Raw genomic sequence first — 18885 nt, 5'->3', positions numbered from 1 at the left:
TTAGGAGTAGCTGGAACATTGCAAAACATCCCCTATCACAGGGTGATCATTCAGAACTGTATGTCCTGTCTAGTATCATCTAGCAATCTATATCAGGAAGATGAAGCAGGTTTGGGGTGAAATAATTTAGATTAAGAGGCTGTTTTTACACAGTGCCATGGCTGGCCATTGCATGCCAAATACTCTTTCAGAGAGAAGGGAATATTTGCTGCTTTCACACAGCTGCAAGCTACTGAAACTGTAAACTGTATTTGGCCAGGATTTTTCAGTAGAAGCTTATCCCAAGTGCGAGTGTTAAAATGCAGTGTCCTCAGTATTTATTCTGTAATTCTCTACTTTATCTCAGTGTTCTGTATTCTTCACCTTTCTCTGTCCCTCAAACAAGTATTTAAATCTTCTTCATTCCCTCTACCAAGTTCAGACAGGAATAATTTTATCATTTGGCTACGTTCACCAACTGTGAAGTGAACATGAAATGAAATGAGTTGTGTTTTTATCTGGATATAATAAGCAAATACAGAATTAAAATGATAACGCATATAGGGTGGTATCTTACTTCCTTATCGTCTGTCTTTAGTGAGAGTATTTGAGACTAGAACTGAGTTTTCTCTCCCAGTTTTTAGGGAGCAATCTCAGAACAAACCCTATTTTTCTTTGAAATATTATTAATAGAGTTTTTAAATTTTATTTTATTTTGTGAAAAGTTAATTTGCTTTATTGGAGTAGTTTAAGAGAAATCAACTCTCAAAGCAAATATGGTTAGACTTGATTCAAGTGTTTCCTAAGCCATATTTATCCTATCTTTGTTTTTATCATCATCCTTACAGGAATGTAATCAACATTTTCTTGCTTTCTAGTAGTGTTTAATTTGCTAACCTAGCAGTATTAAAATTGTATAAGATCAATAAGAGGAAATTAATCTTACTAGGATGGTACAGCAAAGTTCCAAAATCTTGCCTTCGGAAGCTTCTTAAAATTAGCCTTTTGATAGAATCATTAATTAGACAACTTGCTTGAAGAAACAGATAAAGGAAAGTGTAAAATTGCTCTGCTGTTGGTTTGCGCTGAATATTTGTTAAAGGCAAAGCTAGTTAGGTCAAAAAGCACACAAAGCCAACTTAATGTTTGCCAGGGCATTTTCCTCACCATGATGAAAGAAATACTGTGATTCATGTTATAATCCGTAGTGTAAATGAGGGAACTGTACTTCTAGCCTATTAACAGCAATGATCCCAATTTCTAGAACTGGTTTTCATTGAGTCATGCTGTGGACAGTGCAGCCATGTGGCCAATACAAAGCGCTTGTTCCAGAAAAGCTTACAGCAAAACAGCTTTAATAAGTGGAAATAGCAAAAAGACAGATTGGCAGGGAGTGCTGACAAGCACTATAGCAAGCTGGGCTATTGCAATTATGTGCCAAGTTCCCAACAGTCTGTTGGCCCATTCAGCAAACTCATTATTAATGTCAGTTATGAAGAAAACAGCTTAATCTTTGGAAGTTCCTCTGATGCCCCAAGGCTGGTACTTCACTATTCTGTCACTTTTCAAATTGGTCCAAGTTTTCAAAACCAAGCTGAACTAAATGCTTTCCCTACTTTCTTGCTGTCAGTTCTGGTTACTTTTGAACTGTTTGCTTGATTCTCTGGGCTTCTTTCCCATTCTTTTTGCCCTTCGTATTTTGTCGGACTTCTAATTACTTCATATGCCTACCATCAACAACGAACAAGGTAGATGAAAATTTCCCTGAATTTCTTACAGTATGAAGAAAAGGGTTGCAAAATACAAATTGTGTTGCATTTATTTTGTTTTCTACAAAGTAAATTTTATTCTCCATAAGGAGCAAAGGTCTTAAAGAAAGCAGGTCAGTGGACAGTTGCTGCAATGAAATGGAAAGATCTTAATTCCTCAGTGCAACACCTTGTGAATATGTGTTTTAAAAAGTGTATCTTCGAGTCTGTGATTATCAATTAATCAAACCCTAAGACATTACTGCTGTCACCTCTTCTGGAGCCCAGTAGGAGAAACATTTGGCAAAACATGATTGGTCTCTATTCCTCATCCTTAACAGTCCGAAGATTACTGGTTCCTTCTTATTCAGTGTTAGAACGGAGTTAATCCCTTTCCTCAAGTCCATCAGGCTGTCCTAAGTACTGTAGATAGCTTCATGTTTTGAGATGTTGGGTTTTATTTCACTCAGGAAATGGAAAATGACTGTGTAGAAGTACTCCCCTGCTTGGTCCACTTCGTCAGAGTGGAAGTTAAGAATGGCTTGTGTTTGTTTATGTTAGATTGTATTTAATGTACTTAGTATATGGATTACGAGATCTCACTTTCACTGAAGTACTGTGCATATTTAGCCTTAATTTTCTGTTAAGATAGAATAACACAATTTATACATATATATATTAAAAAAAAAAGATATATCTTTGACCTGGGTAAACCCGAATCTTGTGTTTTAAGAAAGATGTGGCATTTTGTCATAAAGAAGTAACTTTCTGTAGTAATTCAGAGGTTTTTGTTAGCGTAAATTGAAATTAAGAGGGAGAAGGAAAAAAAGCCTACTGTGTCCCTTCATTATGCTGCCTACTCACAGAGGGGGTAAGGAATCTGTAGAGCCCCTGGTAGTGTCAGACATGCCTGGTTTCTTTAACCTGGTTCTGATTTGATGGTTATAATGATGGCTTCTCATGCTGCGAAGAACCTTGGGAATTAGTAACAAAATAGGCATCAGTGACATGGATCACACTAAGAAATCTTTCCAAGTGCTTTTGCCACAGCTTAGGTGAAAGACTTTGATGGATGCCAAGCCAGCCTGTGTTTGCAATAATATACCAGGACTGGCATGTTGCATCTGATTGCTAGCTTGCAAACGGTGATGAAAGCTGAAAGAGTGAAGGTGGTGTTTGTCATTGTGTGGACGGTTTATGCTTGGGTTAGAGTTGATTTTTTTTATGATTCTACTTCCCTGCAGAGGAATTATTATTATTAATGCATTAATTGTGCTTTTTGTAGTTTGTTTTGATGTTGGTTTTTTTTTTTGGCCAGGCCTTCCCAGATAACAGCTTCCTTGATGAACTGGGTTGCATAATGTGTAAAGGCAATAACATAATGTTAGTGTTTCACTTCTGGTAAATTATGCTATTTACTTGCTATTACTCAATGTTTCAGGTAAATCTTCCCTTTGACCAGTTAGTTTTGAGCATTGAATTACTTTAACTGAAATAAAACTGCTCCCAAAAGTTCTTTTGCAGTTCTAACAGATAAACCAGAATGCTTTATTTCTTATGCCACATGCTTTGTTGAACAGTCTTATCTCCTATGTATTTCCATTTTGAGTGTTGCTTGGGCTGATCATACTTAGAACAACAACACGAGTCTGGATTTTCATAAACATGTGCTTGAATTATACAAGAAGGGAATGAATCAACTTTCCTGGAGGTTTTCAGAGAACAGTTAACGTTCTGAATTATACAGCAAGGAATGAGTCAACTTTTTGGAGATTTACAGCAGGCAGTTAATATAATCAGTCCAAATCAGGTCAGTATTTAAAACAAAAATGCTAGAGGTAAAATTATATCTTATTTTCATGCTTCACACCTAGTCTTGGCTTTCTGTTTAATCAGAAAACAGAGACTGCCATTCATTATCTGTTTCTTAAGGTTACTGTAAGTTTCCCCTTTAACACTCTAGCAATTGGAATAACACTCATTCCATACATTTTAGTTTGGCATTCCTCAAATCTTATCTGTATACATTTTTTTCAGCGTTCCACTTTAATGCCTTTCAGTTGTATCCAGAAACTTAAAAATATTTTATTCTTTATATACATATATATAAACAGTATATGTATATATATATTTATGATTATTGCACCAAAAAGAAACTGAATTTTAAGGATGTTGTGGTTACTGTAACAATGTAGGTTTTCTGTCTTCATAACTAAATCACGAATCATAATTAGGAAGACTGTATCTAAAATGCAAGTCCAAAAATTCACTATCAGCCTCTTTTTAGACATCCTTTGCCCTAGTTACCCTGATTGTGAAATAGCAGAAGTTTCCATATATATATTTTTTTCAGCCTGATTTCTCCCAGATTGTTATATTTGCTGTCCTCCTCACTGGGAAAGGAGTGATGTGCTTTTTAATCCATAAGAATTCTGTGTTAAATACATGAAAACCTAATTTGTCTAATCCTATGTATTTATATACTATTACTCTGCCATCAGCATGACATTACTCTTCCTGTACTGTGCTAGTCACGATGGTATTTCTGTTTTTCAAAGACTCCATTTGTAGATGTTCTTTTAAAAGGAAATCTGCTTACAAGAGTAAACACACGCAAAAGACATGGTATTATTTTCTAAAAGGTATTTTGATCAGTGAACTGAAGTATCACTTTTATGGATTAATCGCAAGTACTTGTTAACTAGCTTTTAAGACATAGACAATTTGGGGTTGCCTTTCTGCTTTCTGAGCTTAATCTGAATGTTTCATCTAGATTGGACTGCGGGTATCAACTTGTAGGAACAGTGCAACTCGTGTTTTTCCCTTACAAGGGTGTTGGAAATGAACACATCTGATGCTCACACTTTCCAAAGAATTGTGTTTATTTGCATTCAGATATGATCCTTGGACTAAGAGAATTGCAGATTTTAACATTTTATTTGCAGCCAGCTTGCAAAAGTTTGTCACCCACTGTTGTGATTTTGTATGCAGCCACACTTGTACTTCTCTCTCTGTCAGAAAGAGCAACGTCATCATATCAGTATGTATACATGAAAGTAAGAATTTGTTTAAACTAAAGCTACAAGAGCTTGAAGAGTATCATGCTTTTTTTTTTTTTTTTTCCTTTTGGAAACCAACAATAAGCAAACTAAGCGTCAATTATTGAAAAGATCTGTATTCAGCAGAGAAAACTGATGGAAAAAGAGAAGTTTTCAAGACCAAGTGTTTAAAACATAACATCAGGTGAAAAAAATGAAATTTTAATAGCACACATGTAGATATTGGCCATGCTCAGGTAGTCTTTCCAGCTGAGCAAAGCTGGTAAGTCTCATTTTCTGTGGAAGTATGGCTAGAGTGACGTTTCAGGATTATCTCTCCAGGATGAAGCTTTCTACTGATTTCTAACTTCTGTAGTTGTGAGCATACTAAAAACCATTACGTTAAGTATGTTAAAGCCATGCACATTAAAGCCTTGTTGTGTTAAAGCAGGTCACCTGTACAGGTGACAGCAGCACCTGTTAGTCATGTATGAACTGCCACATCCAGGTGTGAAAAGGGAGCAGGCAGATCCGGCTCCACACGAACCCTGCAGTACAGTTTTGCCCTATGCTAATCTTGCATGAGGATGAGGAGTGGCAAGTTGTTGGTTTAGGGAAGACTGGACTAAGATCAGTGTCAGTATCTTATTTTTTGGTGAGCTCTTACGACTTTACAGTTCTGAGAAATGCTGGCTTGGAATGATCTCCAGGTTTTCCTTTATGTGTGTGTCCTTTAATCCTTGGATTGACACACATCTTCAAACAATCGACAGTGCTACAGATGTCAATAGGGGGCAAGCTTTGTATGTTCCTTTTTTTGTATTTCTGAACATGATTCAACGAAAGAATTCTTTAATCCCATATTACTTACAAGTGCTCTGAGGCACGGTATGGTATCTCATTAGGTCAGAATCACAGATAGTCCCTGGGAGAGCCCATTTTTTCTAAGTATAAAGATAAGAGGATTGACTGGCTAAATATATATATTTTAGGAAAAAAAAAATCTTGCTGGAAACTAACCCTTATATTTAGCTTAAGAATGATAGTAATTGGGGTGAGAGAGCAAAACCCAGTCGTGGTTAACATGAATATTTCAGATGTCAATCATCTGATTCAAGTTCTACTTTAATTTGGAATTAAATTATTAATCAAGAATTAGTATTTGCAAGTAGAATTAGAATTTGGATATCATGAATTTGTTTTTCATAGGCTCGTTTTTGAGATAGCTAAATGCTTGATATGATCTGCATCAGTGTTTGCTTATGCTTCACTTTGGCCTTAGCTGGCTTAAGCAATCAGGGCAGGCCATGCAGCTCAGCAGAAGTCTGATGTTGTTAGGCTACAGAAATTACATGCTACAGCAGCCCACATCAAGATGTATTATTGCTGAAAGCAGTCTTGAATTCCTTTATATGTTAGACGGGAAATTACAACACATCATCACCAGCACCACCACCCATACTAGAGGGATGAGCAAATGCTTCTCATTGACTTTGTCATGGTTTGTCATTTCCTTTAGTTCCTTACATCCTCCCAGATGGACAAAAGATAGGAAGAGAGGGTGCTTTTTTTTCACCATTCACCATCCCTTTTCCATGCCTGGTTCTGATGCATCTGGAAAAGAAAATCACATAGCCATTCTTTTTATCTGATGATAATGAGAAATCATTTTGTTGATTACTGTTTTCAATGCATTTTTGTCAATAAGAGCTGTTTGGTTCCTTAATTAATAGCTTTTGATGAAAACATGAATAAGAAAGTGTGGAGACTTGAAATGCTCAAAATGAGGAATACTCTTTGCCTTCAATCCTCATCTAAGTCTCTATTCTCTCAATTGGTAACGTGCAGAATAAATTAAATTATAAGTTATTATATACATAGATACCACCTCAAGATTTGGATTGGAATCTGATGACAGCTTTTGTGTGTATGTCTGGTTATTATCAGACTTCTTATTCAACAAGAATTTCATGAGAGAAATATTTTTCTTTCCGGCTGCCTGAAGTAAGAAAAAACTTATCATATTAGCCAGAAAGACATTCAGAACACAACTGTTTAGCACACATATTATTTTTCCCTCTTAAAAACATGTTGCTAAGTGTGTCTGACTGCGATATACTTGGGAAAGTATTTGTCTTCCTGTATTGCTGTATTTCATTTACCATAACTGGAAGCACTCATAGGCTACCAAAATATGGCATCAAAATGATCTTACTTGAGCAGTGGTATTTTTATGTTGAGAATAAAGTTATTATGTTGCAATTTACCATGCTATTATAAAGTGAAAAGAATTTAAAGGAAAGTTTTCCAAAAATATTGTAAATAAATATAAAATTTATAATTTCTTTTTTAGAATACTTACTTGTATGATTCCCAAAAACTACTAAATCATAGTGATGGTTAATCATCAGAAATTGACTCATATGAGCGTAATTTGGATTATGGGAAACTGGAACTGAATATGGGAAATTCAGTATGTTTACATTGCTGCTATGATTTATAGTGTCTGTAACAGTTGCAATATGTGTTTCCAAAAGTTTGAGAGGGACAATGAAATAAGTTTTTAATCCTTTCAGTGGTGTTTTGAAAACTTAACTACTTTAGCATTCTATTCTTTTCACTCTGGCAGTATGAATCAGTTCTGCGCTTGTAATACCTCTTATTCCTTCCAGTCTGCTCCCATCCGTTAGAAAGCAATCAAGTCCCCTCCAGCTTTTTAAAATATGCTTGTAACTGTTGTAGTTCTTGTAATTGGAACTGCTGGTATTAGTATCCTATGATTCTACACTGACCTTACATGTCTCTTGTTTCTGACCTGCCACATCTTTCAAACTTTGTGGCATTTCTGACTGCAGTAGCATAGATAAAGGTCACTCCTAACACAAATGTGTGGTTTGTTTCCACTGTAGTTCATATTATCCTTTCTTTTCAGTGTTTATAACAGACTTTTCTAGAGATGGAACCTTTCATTTTGGTTAAGACTAAGCGAAGAACATCTGGTAGAATCATTAGGGGTTTTTGACAGTTTTATTTCCTTATTAGTGCATCTCACTCCAGTGAGATGTCTCTTCTCCAGAGGAGGACATTTTATGGCATTCTAAGTATCTTAGTTGGCACAGAAACAGTACAGCAGAGCTAAATCTGGTGTTTAAAATGGTGAAAAATACTACACTGCACAGTAGGACAGTACATAAATGTACTCTTAGTTACATGTGATAATTTTCTTGGCTTTGACTTCAAATTTTGTAGCTGCACAAGCATTCAGGATATCCATTCTGAAGTAGATGTTAGTCTCAAATCTGTTTGTGTTAGGAAAGCTGACTGCAGATGCATGTTAGTTGTGATAAGGGTTAATTCATGGAAGAGGCACTGAAAAAAAGGGCTTCTCAGGAGCTCTTGTAAGCTCACTTTCCCTCTTGTTTGAAGTGATCAGAAAATGAACTTTCTATGCTTTGTGTGCAAGCCATAGTTGCACTAGGCTAGGTGAAAAAAGTCCATAGGAATGCCAAGTATTGACCGACATCATTGCACAAATGAAACTGTGGAAAATAGTTAATAAGATTATCAGTTTACCATTTCAGAGCCATTCTATAAGTGTATTTAATAGTTAATTTTCTTTTAATGTTTGACTTCGGAACCTTTCAAACTAATTTATTTCAGCTTTCCCTGTAGCGATCAAATGAACTTGGCAAGAATGGGGAAAATATTTCCATCAGTCCTAATTTTCACTTTTCATCCCGTTCCAGTTGTGAGCTGTGTGCCGTTCTGTTTGATCTGTGATGATGTCTGTTGGAAAGGCCAAGAGATGTGTGAATAGACAGTGCTGTGAGATCACTTCATCTCTCTCACCACAGGGAATGGCAGATGTGGCCATATCTGAGAAATGTAAAGCCTGTTCTAAAGAAAGAATTCAGTCTTGACCTCTTATATATCATCACGTATGGTCCTTTTAGAGAGACTTCACAAATTCTGTGGGAAATAAAAGATTTGTAAGAATAATGAAATGAAAACTATAGTCTGTAATTTACAGAGGATCGTACCTTCACGGCTGTACTTTCTTCCTTTTATTATGCCCTGCTTTGACTTACAAATGTTTTTACCATTACACCATTTTAAATAAGTTAAAAGAAGGGATTTTTTCTTCTGTCTCGTCAAAAGTAGTCTACCACTTTTTTTCTCCCACCATTATTAATGCCCTACTGTAGTCATTTCAGAGGCCGTACCATTAAATTTATTTTCAAGGCTTCTTTCTAATTAACTCTTACTGCATATTTACAAATCCTGACTAGAACATGGAAGTGACTGCACAGAATAATTAAGTAGGACTTCTTTTGTTGTTCAGGCAGGCAGAAATTTTTTTGTCAGAGCAGAGAACTTGGCCAGATAACATTTCAGCTGACAAAGATATGGACTATAGGTAGAGTGGTTAAATAGCATATATGCCTTAAGTGACAGTCTCAGTGTACAGTAAGTTGATTCACATCATTTCTTAAGCATGGGACCAAAGTTGCTATTTTATTTGAAACTTCCCTGATGTAAGCTTGTTTGGACAGTTAGTTATTATTGGTCATAACTTTCTCTGATGCCTCTAAGCACACAGGAACCCTGCAATTAAAAAAGTGAGGGTTGTTTTTTTTTTTCCTTAGCTCTACTAGCTCTCCAGCAAAGGATGGAGAGCTCAGCAAGCTGTCAGCCATCCTCATTCTGAATTCTGTAAAAGGCAGCAGCAGCCAGGCTAAGGTCCAGGGTTAAGTGTGCGGTGTGCCAGGTGACAAAGGAAAACAATGTTACATCCTTTCTCTGGGATTTCTTAATTGCATATCCTCTTCGTGCAATATTCATTTCACTTGTGTGCTCTTGAGCAAGTTCTGAATTCTTTCATTATCACGAATAGTGCTTTCTTCCCTTTGCAAACTCATTCACATGGATTATTTTGCAATATTTATTAGGTAGATCATGAAATGTGGACAGCATGATCCTCTATGCTGAGAATTATGTTTTGCCATTCTTTCTGTATTTCAGTTATTTCACTGTATGTTTTTTCCAAAGTAGGAGGTATAAAAATACTTAAGAAGTATTTAATTACCTCTAAGTGATGGGGCTTATTTTAGGGCCTCTTTCTCCAGCTGGGAAAGAAACTATGAATTAGAGGGCAAATTAGCAAAGCTCACAGTAAGCGTACATTAGTAATTATTTTTTCTATTTGCTTCCTTAGAGTATTCAAAATGTTGTTTGTTTTTTTTTCACTCATGTTTTTATATGACACAAAGTACAGCTATTACCTCCTCTTGGAGAGGAAAGCATGTGGACTCTCAAGTTTAAATATATGATTAAAACTATGATGTCTATAATGTTAGTTTTTTTTTACCACATCTTGTGTACAAATTAGACAAAATGTGATGGAGGAGACAGTGTTTAGAGAGGCTGTTTTGCAAAAAGTAAATGGTAAACATCAGGTTTGTTGATGTTCTGGACCAACTGTCTGAACTGTGGAGTTCAGACCCCACAGAAATCATGCACTTTACTATCTGTTCTTTTAGTAGAGAGTGTCAGTGTGCTGAAGAAGTAGAAAACCTTCCTCCTGGAGCTTTGCTGAATCTGCCTTATTGTGAGACAGAACATAGAGAATCTAATAAGGAAAGGAATGGGTGTTTGAACTCAAATGAAAAGTTGTTATGAAGATAGGGAATAACAAACAAATAACCTGTGTTTAATCTTCTATGTTGCTGAGGAAATAGCAAAATAATTTTCTGTAATTTGGAGCTTTCTAATATCATTAGCATTTTGTTCATATACGTAGTCTTGCCCCTCAAGAAAGAATAAAAATTATCAATAGATAGATTTTGGTGTCAGATCTTTTGGCCAGCTGAAGGGGAGAAGGCATCATGGAAAAACTGAAAGTACTTCAGTAGTGAGCTGCAGCAGTAGAGACATTCCAGTATATAGGAATCCTGTCTTTATGTTTCTTGCACATTTTCTAGTATCTGCACACAAACTGTGTTGACATCATAGTGGTAGAGTGTCTTTCTGCACAAGCAATAATATATCCTCTACAATTAATTACTTTATATCAGTTACTTTATGTAGTCAAAATTAATGAATCGCTTTGTAACATGATAGACAAGTCGTAGATACATATTTATTCTTTTAAATTGCTTTCTATATTGCTGAACTGATGGAAAAAAGGAAAATCTAGCAGTGCAGCTCACCCAGAGCTTAGTCTCAGTAACTGTTTTGCTTTTTATATTACCTTATATCAGCTCACTGATCCAGAGACCTATTCTTTTAAGTAGCTGCTCAATGTGTGCTTTATCAATATTTTGTGTGTTATATGAAATGTCATGGTGATTATACAGCCTCAGAGAACAGGGTCGTATAGTCTTAATGAATTACTTATAAGGCTATATGAAGTGGACCGCAGCTTTCTATTCCTTGGTAACAGCAGAACAGGAGAGAAATGTATTTCTCTTTTAAAGGGGTGCATATTTCACTGGACAGAGTTAGTTATATCTGTGCTGACATGGTGATACAGAAAAGTGATTCTTCTCATTTTTTGCACGTTTCTGCCGTTTTAAATTAAATGCTTTAAAACACACTGTGATGACAAGTGTTAACTTCCTGCAGTTTTGCACTGTGTTGTGTCTTCCAGAGAAAGCTAGAAGCAGTTGTGTCCAAAGGAAAAGGCAATATGAAGTAACAACTTGTGCTGGCCTGCAGGAGCTTGGTCATGTTAATTCCCTAATGGAGAGGCTTATATATGTTGCCATTGTACCGTATGCAATCAGATGGAGAGACAAGTGTTTCCTATAGCTGAATGTCTTGAGTAATTAAAAAAATACTTCTGCAACTTTCATTTTTATCTGTACCTGGTAGTGATCTTTAATTTAGCTATTGCTGTTCATTCCCATTTGACAGTTTTAAAGGAATTCAGCTAAGTGTAAGAGTAAAGGATAAATTGCTAATGTTCATTCAAAATTTATCACTGTATTGCTGTGCTTCGAGAACCTTCCAGACAGCACATACTTGCACCTTATGAACAGAAAGAAGTATTGAAGCAATCTATTTCAATGAGTGATCTACTTGCAAAAAATGCATTAAAAATACCTTTCTGTGTGCTGAGACTCCTAACTGTAAGATAGAAATAAAATGTGCAAGATGTAGAATTTTCTTGGCACCTGAGCTCTGAGGTAAGTTCCTCCAGGACCTCAGCAAATTTGCATCTTTTTACAAGAAATCCTGAGCTTAGATACTCAAAATGTTTCTATTATGTAATAATCATAAGACTATCAATATTTATAATCTACCCATGGTCAGTGTTCTTTATCTGGCAGAGGACTCTTGAGGTAGAAAGGATGAGCAATTTAATTCCCTCTTTTTAGTTATGAAGAATTTTCTTTGTTGGGATTTATTAAGCTTTTAGCAGCTCTTTGAATGCTAATGTTTGCACTATCCGTAAAGAAAACAAGCGAAGCTGAGGCACCATTAGCTGGTCCATAAATGGTACATAAATGTTTCCAAAGTGATCAAAAATCAAGGAACTGAGAATATATGCAAGAAACCAATGGATTTAAATACACATTTTAAAAAACAGAAAATAATTTATTAATCTAGAAGGATCTGGTGCTGTTGGAGATCATCCCTAAGGTCACTCGTAGGCCTCCCTCCTCCAGAACGTGTTCTGCTTTGATGCCCCATGGCAACTCCTTTAGGAAACCAACAAAGTTTATTCACAAGCATTCTTTGCTTTTCTGGGCGAGCGTGCTTGTCTCTTCTCAGGAATTAAATCCCATATAAAGACGTGTGATATTCCCAGTTGTTTTTTAATGTGTTCTTTCAAACAGCGTAAGCATGCCCAGTTTTTAACCCTGTCTGTAAAAGTGTCTGTGACAGAAAGAGCAACGTTACATTCCCAAAACAATGGGATGTATGTAACCAGTTGAGGAGAGCAATGTTTCTTTTCAGATGCTATAATTGGAGAGGTGGATATAGTGAGACTGCAGCATATGAGGATGACAGAATGTAGATACGAAGAAAGGAAATAGGCTGACCTTAAGTTCCACATGGCTGAGGGGAATGTTTACATCTTTGGTCACTTGTATTTCTCATTTCAGGCAGAGAAAGCACTATTACTACATGTGATACTGAAACGAGTGAGGCAGTAGATGAAAGGCACAGGTAAGGCAGAATCCATCTACTACTATTATCGCTTCATCCTGCGTTTTAAGTGCTTCAGTAAGAGATATGGAGTTCAAACATCCTCCAACAGACATTAGGAATCATGAAGGCATTCATGAAATATTTAGTGATGTGTGCTTTCTGTCTCTGAAAATCAGTCTGTGCCCTCCCCACTGTCCCCATTTCTGTAGTTTCTATTCAGATTTTCTCCATGGGTTACTCCAGGTAACACTTCATGTGAAAATGCTACCCTGTAAAGAGTCAAGGTATTTTTGTTACCATACCGTGCATTCTTAAAAAATACTTCAACTGTAAGGACTTCTTTTAATTTTCTTTCCATTTCCTACTGTCTTGTTTATTTTAATACTATTTACAGTGTATTCAATGCTAAGAAGCAATGACATCAGTAAGATTTTCTTTTTTAAGGCCGATACATGGAAACAGGTTGTTTGAATACTTCTGTATTTCTATTTTTTACATACCAGTAACAGTGAGTGAGAAAATCAGTTGCACTGATGAGGAGAGTTTAGAATTACAATAATATCAAAATATGCTCAGAAATTTAGCGCCTGTGCTCTCTTATTTAAGATTGAGTGATTAGATACTATTTGTGAAGCAACTAAGTAATCTGGAACAGCACATTTACAGTGGAAATGTTAAGTCATAGCCTGAAGCAGTGATGGATCACCTGGTGGGAAGGCAGGGCCAACTTAGGAGAGCTCAGGTGCACGCAATGCAGTTGAGTGACCAGAAGGGATGGAGCTAGGTTCAGCCCCTTCCCAGACCTCACTTAAGGGGTGGCAGTAGAGGTGAGGGCTTCTTGCTGTATATCACTGTCTATTTGAGGCCTTTCTAAGGTAAGCAGTTCTTTTCCTTTGTTTTTGCATCTGGGCTCATTTTCAGTTGCTGTGGCCGGAGACTTTGCTAGCCTGCTGTTATAGTGTTACTTTCCATCCCGTTATAGCATTACAGCATTCAGGAAGACATTCAGGTGCTTTTTCTATACTAGAGCTGTTTATTTAAGTTCTTCAGACAAATTCTTGGAGTGAAAATGGGGTGCAACAAATAGTATTGTGACATGTATGTGTGCCCCGGTGGCGCAGTGGTTAAAGATGCCGCCTTGCAACACTGGGGCCTGGAGTTCGAATCCCCCCTGTGGCGCAAGTGGTAGAAGTGCCGCTCTGCTACACAGAGGCTCGAATCCCGGGGGCTGGACTCGATGATCTCTAAGGTCCCTTCCAACCTGCACGAAACTATGAAACTATGCAACTATGCAGAAGGATGCTATTTTTCAACTATTCCATGTTATGGAGAAGGTCTAACAGTGCTAACAGTAATCTTATGTAATTGTGGGCTGGCCTAGGAAAATAGCTTGAGGGAGTGGGGCATAAACTTGTAAAAATGCAGAAATGTTATTGTAAGAAAAAACTTCAGCTTCTGAAAGTTTGGTGAAACCTGATTGAAGTAAAGTCACTGTGTGTCAGAAAACTATTAGGAACACACAAATGATACCAGGCAACTTCTAGCTATGGAAAACAATTGGCCCAGCACATCAGCTACTTTGATGGGTCCTTTTTGCAGGATGTGATACAGTCTTCCAAAGAGATAAGGTGGTGAGGATCATTCCCACAAAAAAATAATGCAAGTCTCAGAATAGTCTGGTTAATGGTGGGTGCTTTTGAACAGTTTATGTGCTATGAATATTTTAAACCTCTCGTGGCAAGTTGTACTATTTGTTTTACAGTAAGTGGGTGTTCTCAAAATCGAGAAGTATGTAATAATGATAAAATGAGAATTGTAATTGATTTATTTTCTGGTCTCTGCCTCCTCAGTTATCTTGAGTCTACAGCTAAACCTGCATTAAGTGTGCAACTTTTTATATTTAGTCAATACAGTTATTAGTCTTCCTTTTTCATCTCAGGAAGAACAAATCAAATTCTTCTAAGGCTTACTAGGGATTTCTTTGGTGCATGCCATTTAAACCCTTTCTGGGTTTTGTCTGGTACCACCTCTAATATCCCGTGGTATGTGTCTCAGAGCTTTGTATCAGTAATTGAGGAAGATCTCCAAAGATCTTCTAAGTTATAGTTGGCCATCCTGAGTACTTAGAGTTTCTGGCTGGGTTCTTTCATGATCTCCTGGCTTGAAATATGGACCTGTAATTGTAATAATAAGAACTAGGCATCTGAAACTATTTAAATTTCACTCATTACACTTCAAAATCATCTGGGTAGCCAATAGGGGATGATACAAGGGAAATTTCCTGAGGCGTGGATGTGCATGCAGAGTGAAGGGAGAAATAAGGGACAGCAGAAAATGAATTATACATAAAACGTTTCTGTGTGGATCAAAGAGAGAAAAGGGGAAATGGTAAAAAACGGGGAGAACATTTTCACCCTTTTCTACTTTTCTCTGCACAGGTGTCCACGGTTTCCATGGAAACTTGAATGTAGTCTGTTAGGAGGGGTGGGAAGTAGCATTTATTCCATTTCTGTTTAACTGCCATAAAATGCAATGGAAAAATTGATGTGTGGTTTCAGTTTTGCATGATTAGGCCAGATACTTTCACCAAGAGCACTCACTAAAACCAATGAATCTATTGAACCCCGTGGTTAAGTTATGAAGGTAGTTTATTTGTACATATCACAGGAGTAGCTGTGGTCATAAAACAAGCCTAAGAGGTATCAGGAGTTAAAATGGAGTTTGTCTTTCATCTCAGTAGGTGATGCACTTAGATTATACTGGTTAAATGGATTTCTTGAAATTTATTCACTTACAATTTTCACTCTGTTTATGTGAAACTATTATAGGTTTTTTTAAAGAATGTTTCTTTATAATTTCCTGCTGCATCTAATATTAGGTAAAGAAGAAACAAGTTTTTCTTAGGGTATTTTGTTATCCAGTGAATAATAACAAGAAGATTGATGTAAATTAAATAAAAATAGGCTACGCAAAATGTGATTTATGCTTTTGTGTTTATCTCACATATACCAGTTGTTTGTCACTAGCATATACTTCATTTGTTCTGAGGCAGGCTGCTTAGGGTTGCAGTTACATAGATGCTATCAGCCTGAGGAGGCTGGCAGTTACTCTGACATTATCGCTTCTTGGTTTTACAATTAAAATCACAACTGAGAGCATGGGCTTTTATTCCTAACTTTCCAATGCAAGTAAGAATTGGTAAATGGAAGGTGTTGATTATGAATAGACAATTTGTTAATCTGTAATCTGCACAAATGCTTGTGCAGTAAGTGCTGAGTTAAGCAGTAGCTTCACAATGCTTATATAGGAATTGAGTTTGTGTGTGTGTGTTTGCATTATTATGACATATATACTTCAGTAAAGAGTGAGATTCCCCCTTCTGAAGTGACGCAATACTATGTACAGCCAAATTAATAAAGCATGTTGGTGGTGGAAGAGTACAGGAAGAGCAGAGCTCCAGCGGAAGGAAGCCTTAGGAATCTGGAATGGCAGTGATCTAAAACAGTGATCTCCTAAAATTAGTCCTTACACTTAATGTACGCCCACTCTGTTTTGCCTGCTCAAATTTTGCTGAGAATCAAGCAGCTGGATGTCAGGCTCCATTTGGCATTGCTTACTCAACTTCACATGGACACAGATTTGATATCAACTTCTGTTTATGGCTGAAAGCAGCTAGAAGACTTCAGGTTTAGATTTTTATTATAACCCTAATCTGTAGTAGCTCAGTTACATTTAATTATGTCTAAAGTAATTTTTTTCTTTTTGTTGTTCTTTTATTTCCCCCCCTCTATAATGTGTATCTCCTTGTATTACATAGAAGATCTGCTGGCTATGCTAAAAATGGAATGTGTGCTATTCGTTCTATACATGCGTTGTTGTTCAGGAGGAATGGATTTGTTTTCAGATAGCAATATACACTTTAATTTGTCTGTTGACAGAAAATAGATGACTACAAGACATTGAATATACGTGAAGAGAGTTTCTTAGAGATAAACTCAAAAATGCTTATTAAATTCTCATTGGTAATACTTAATTATGGTATACACACCATACATATTTATTTAAATTGTGATGATTAACTAAAAACATTTCATTACACTTTTATGATCCTTATTCCTTTTCTTCCATTGGAGTCACTGTTCCTATTTTTCTTCCTCTCTTCATTTTCTTAGCTTCTTTCTCCTTTCCTTTTCTTCCCAAATATGTGTTTTTATATATGCATGCATACATTTTGGTAATATTTGTATGGCAAATAGTATATTGTCTTTAATTCTGTTCTTTATCAGTGGAGTTATTGCTGTAGTGGTTTTAACATGTGGTTGTTGACAGTCATTTTCCAAGTCTCATGGACTTGAATTTCTATTATTTCCAAACACTCTGAATCATAGAATTGCTTGAGCTGGATGAGACTCTTAAAGGTCATCCACTCCGACTACCCTGTCATGAGCAGGGACCATCTACAGCTTGATTTGGTTGCTCAGGTACTTGTGTGTGGGCCATTTGTTCACACAATCAGTTTACTGACATAAGTGTGTCGAGTGGAGCTCCCAGAGATAATGAAATCTCTTAATGATTTTGAGTGGTCACTGCTTGGATGTTAACAACTCTCTGTTGTAAGCCTCCATCCAACACTATTTTCACTTGCATCATCCGGTTCCCCAGAATGTGGCTTAGCAGTGGGGAAAATGTGAGGGAGGAATATCCACTGCCTGTTGAGCAGTGTCTGCTGTCTGTCCAGTGTGCTTAGTCCTAGGGCACCAGCACAGAGGGAGCTCTGGGATGGGCAGGTTTTCCAGCTTGCACTTGGTGAGCACACCATCAGCGGGGCCTCTTGCTTGCTGCTACAGCTGAGAGTGATAATGTCACATTCTGTGCACCATGGCCACCCAGGCCATACCAGTTCCTGTGTTGGGAAGGCATGGTGAAAATCAATGGCTACAGGACTGCTGTCATCACTTGCTGCTACTGTGGGGAGATGGTCCAGCAGAGAACATTGCTTCTCTTTGCATCATGCTGCAGCACAGGGTGCTTCCTCTCTGTCTCTGCATCCTGCCTGCCCTCTTCTTCCTTCTGGTAGCAGATCATCCTCTGCTACCAGCTGTGAGTCCCATCAGTGCAGTTCTAAATGTGAAGATCTCTTCCTGTGTCACTGGAAACTTCTTCTAAGGTCAGACTTCTTGAGAGATGGTCTCACAGCTCCTTGAACTTGAGCAGCACCTGGCTGGCTTTGGCACAAGGTGCTGGAAGGTGTTGAGCAGGCTAGCAGGTATTTTTTGTTTGTTTGTTTTGTTTTGTTTTGTTTTTATCTTAAGCAGGTAGAAGCCCTTGCAGAAGGCATGTAAGAGGCAAGTTCCAGTATCCTTCTCAACTTGTCTTGAGCATGGTGGAAGAAGCACAGCGTGTCCCCTAGCAGCCATTCCCTAGCACAAGTGCACTCCTGCTCTATGTGTAGGCAGGACTTTATGGCTAACATCTCCTCTGTGTTGCCCAGCTCCATGTGGATAGTGTGCCTGTAGGGATGCGTCAGAAGCGTGAACAAGGGGTTGGGAATATTATCTTCATGGACACTCCTTCCTTTGTAGATAGACACAGACCAACTTGATGGTGCAGTGCAGGTGGGGCACGAAGCTGTGACAAGAGTGTCAGCAGCAATCCCATAGGAGGCTGTTCCACTACATGGCACTCTTCAGCCACGTATGGTGCTGGCCACTGAGTGCTCTTAACCCAAACTCTGCCTGTTTCTCACATCTCGTTGGAATCACTGTCTTACTCTCTTTCATTGACCTTGACTTCTTCCTTGCTTGAGAATCCTTCCTGTTTCCTGCTGCTGACCAGATTATTTCTCCTTTTCTTGAGGCAACAGCAGAACCCATACAGCAGAACAAGGAGTACTTAGGGATTGTGGTAGATGAGAAGTCAGGTAGATACTCATGAGAAGAGTTCAAGTATTATTTCATTCTGCT

At 37.4% G+C, this 18885-nt stretch overlaps 1 long non-coding RNA gene across 1 annotated transcript in view; it reads left to right on the top strand.

Annotated features, from left to right (window-relative positions):
• The window catches only part of LOC107315584, a 64844-nt gene that overhangs the window by 29851 nt on the left and 16108 nt on the right, over window positions 1-18885 (top strand). The window contains exon 2 of the long non-coding RNA XR_001555972.2: window positions 12877-12940. This is a non-coding gene — a long non-coding RNA (uncharacterized LOC107315584). The remainder of the gene's footprint in view (window positions 1-12876; window positions 12941-18885) is intronic.

Source organism: Coturnix japonica, chromosome 6 (assembly GCF_001577835.2).
Source record: "Coturnix japonica isolate 7356 chromosome 6, Coturnix japonica 2.1, whole genome shotgun sequence".
NCBI classification, from domain to species: Eukaryota; Metazoa; Chordata; class Aves; order Galliformes; family Phasianidae; genus Coturnix; species Coturnix japonica.
This window is presented reverse-complemented; position numbering and strand designations above follow the sequence as displayed.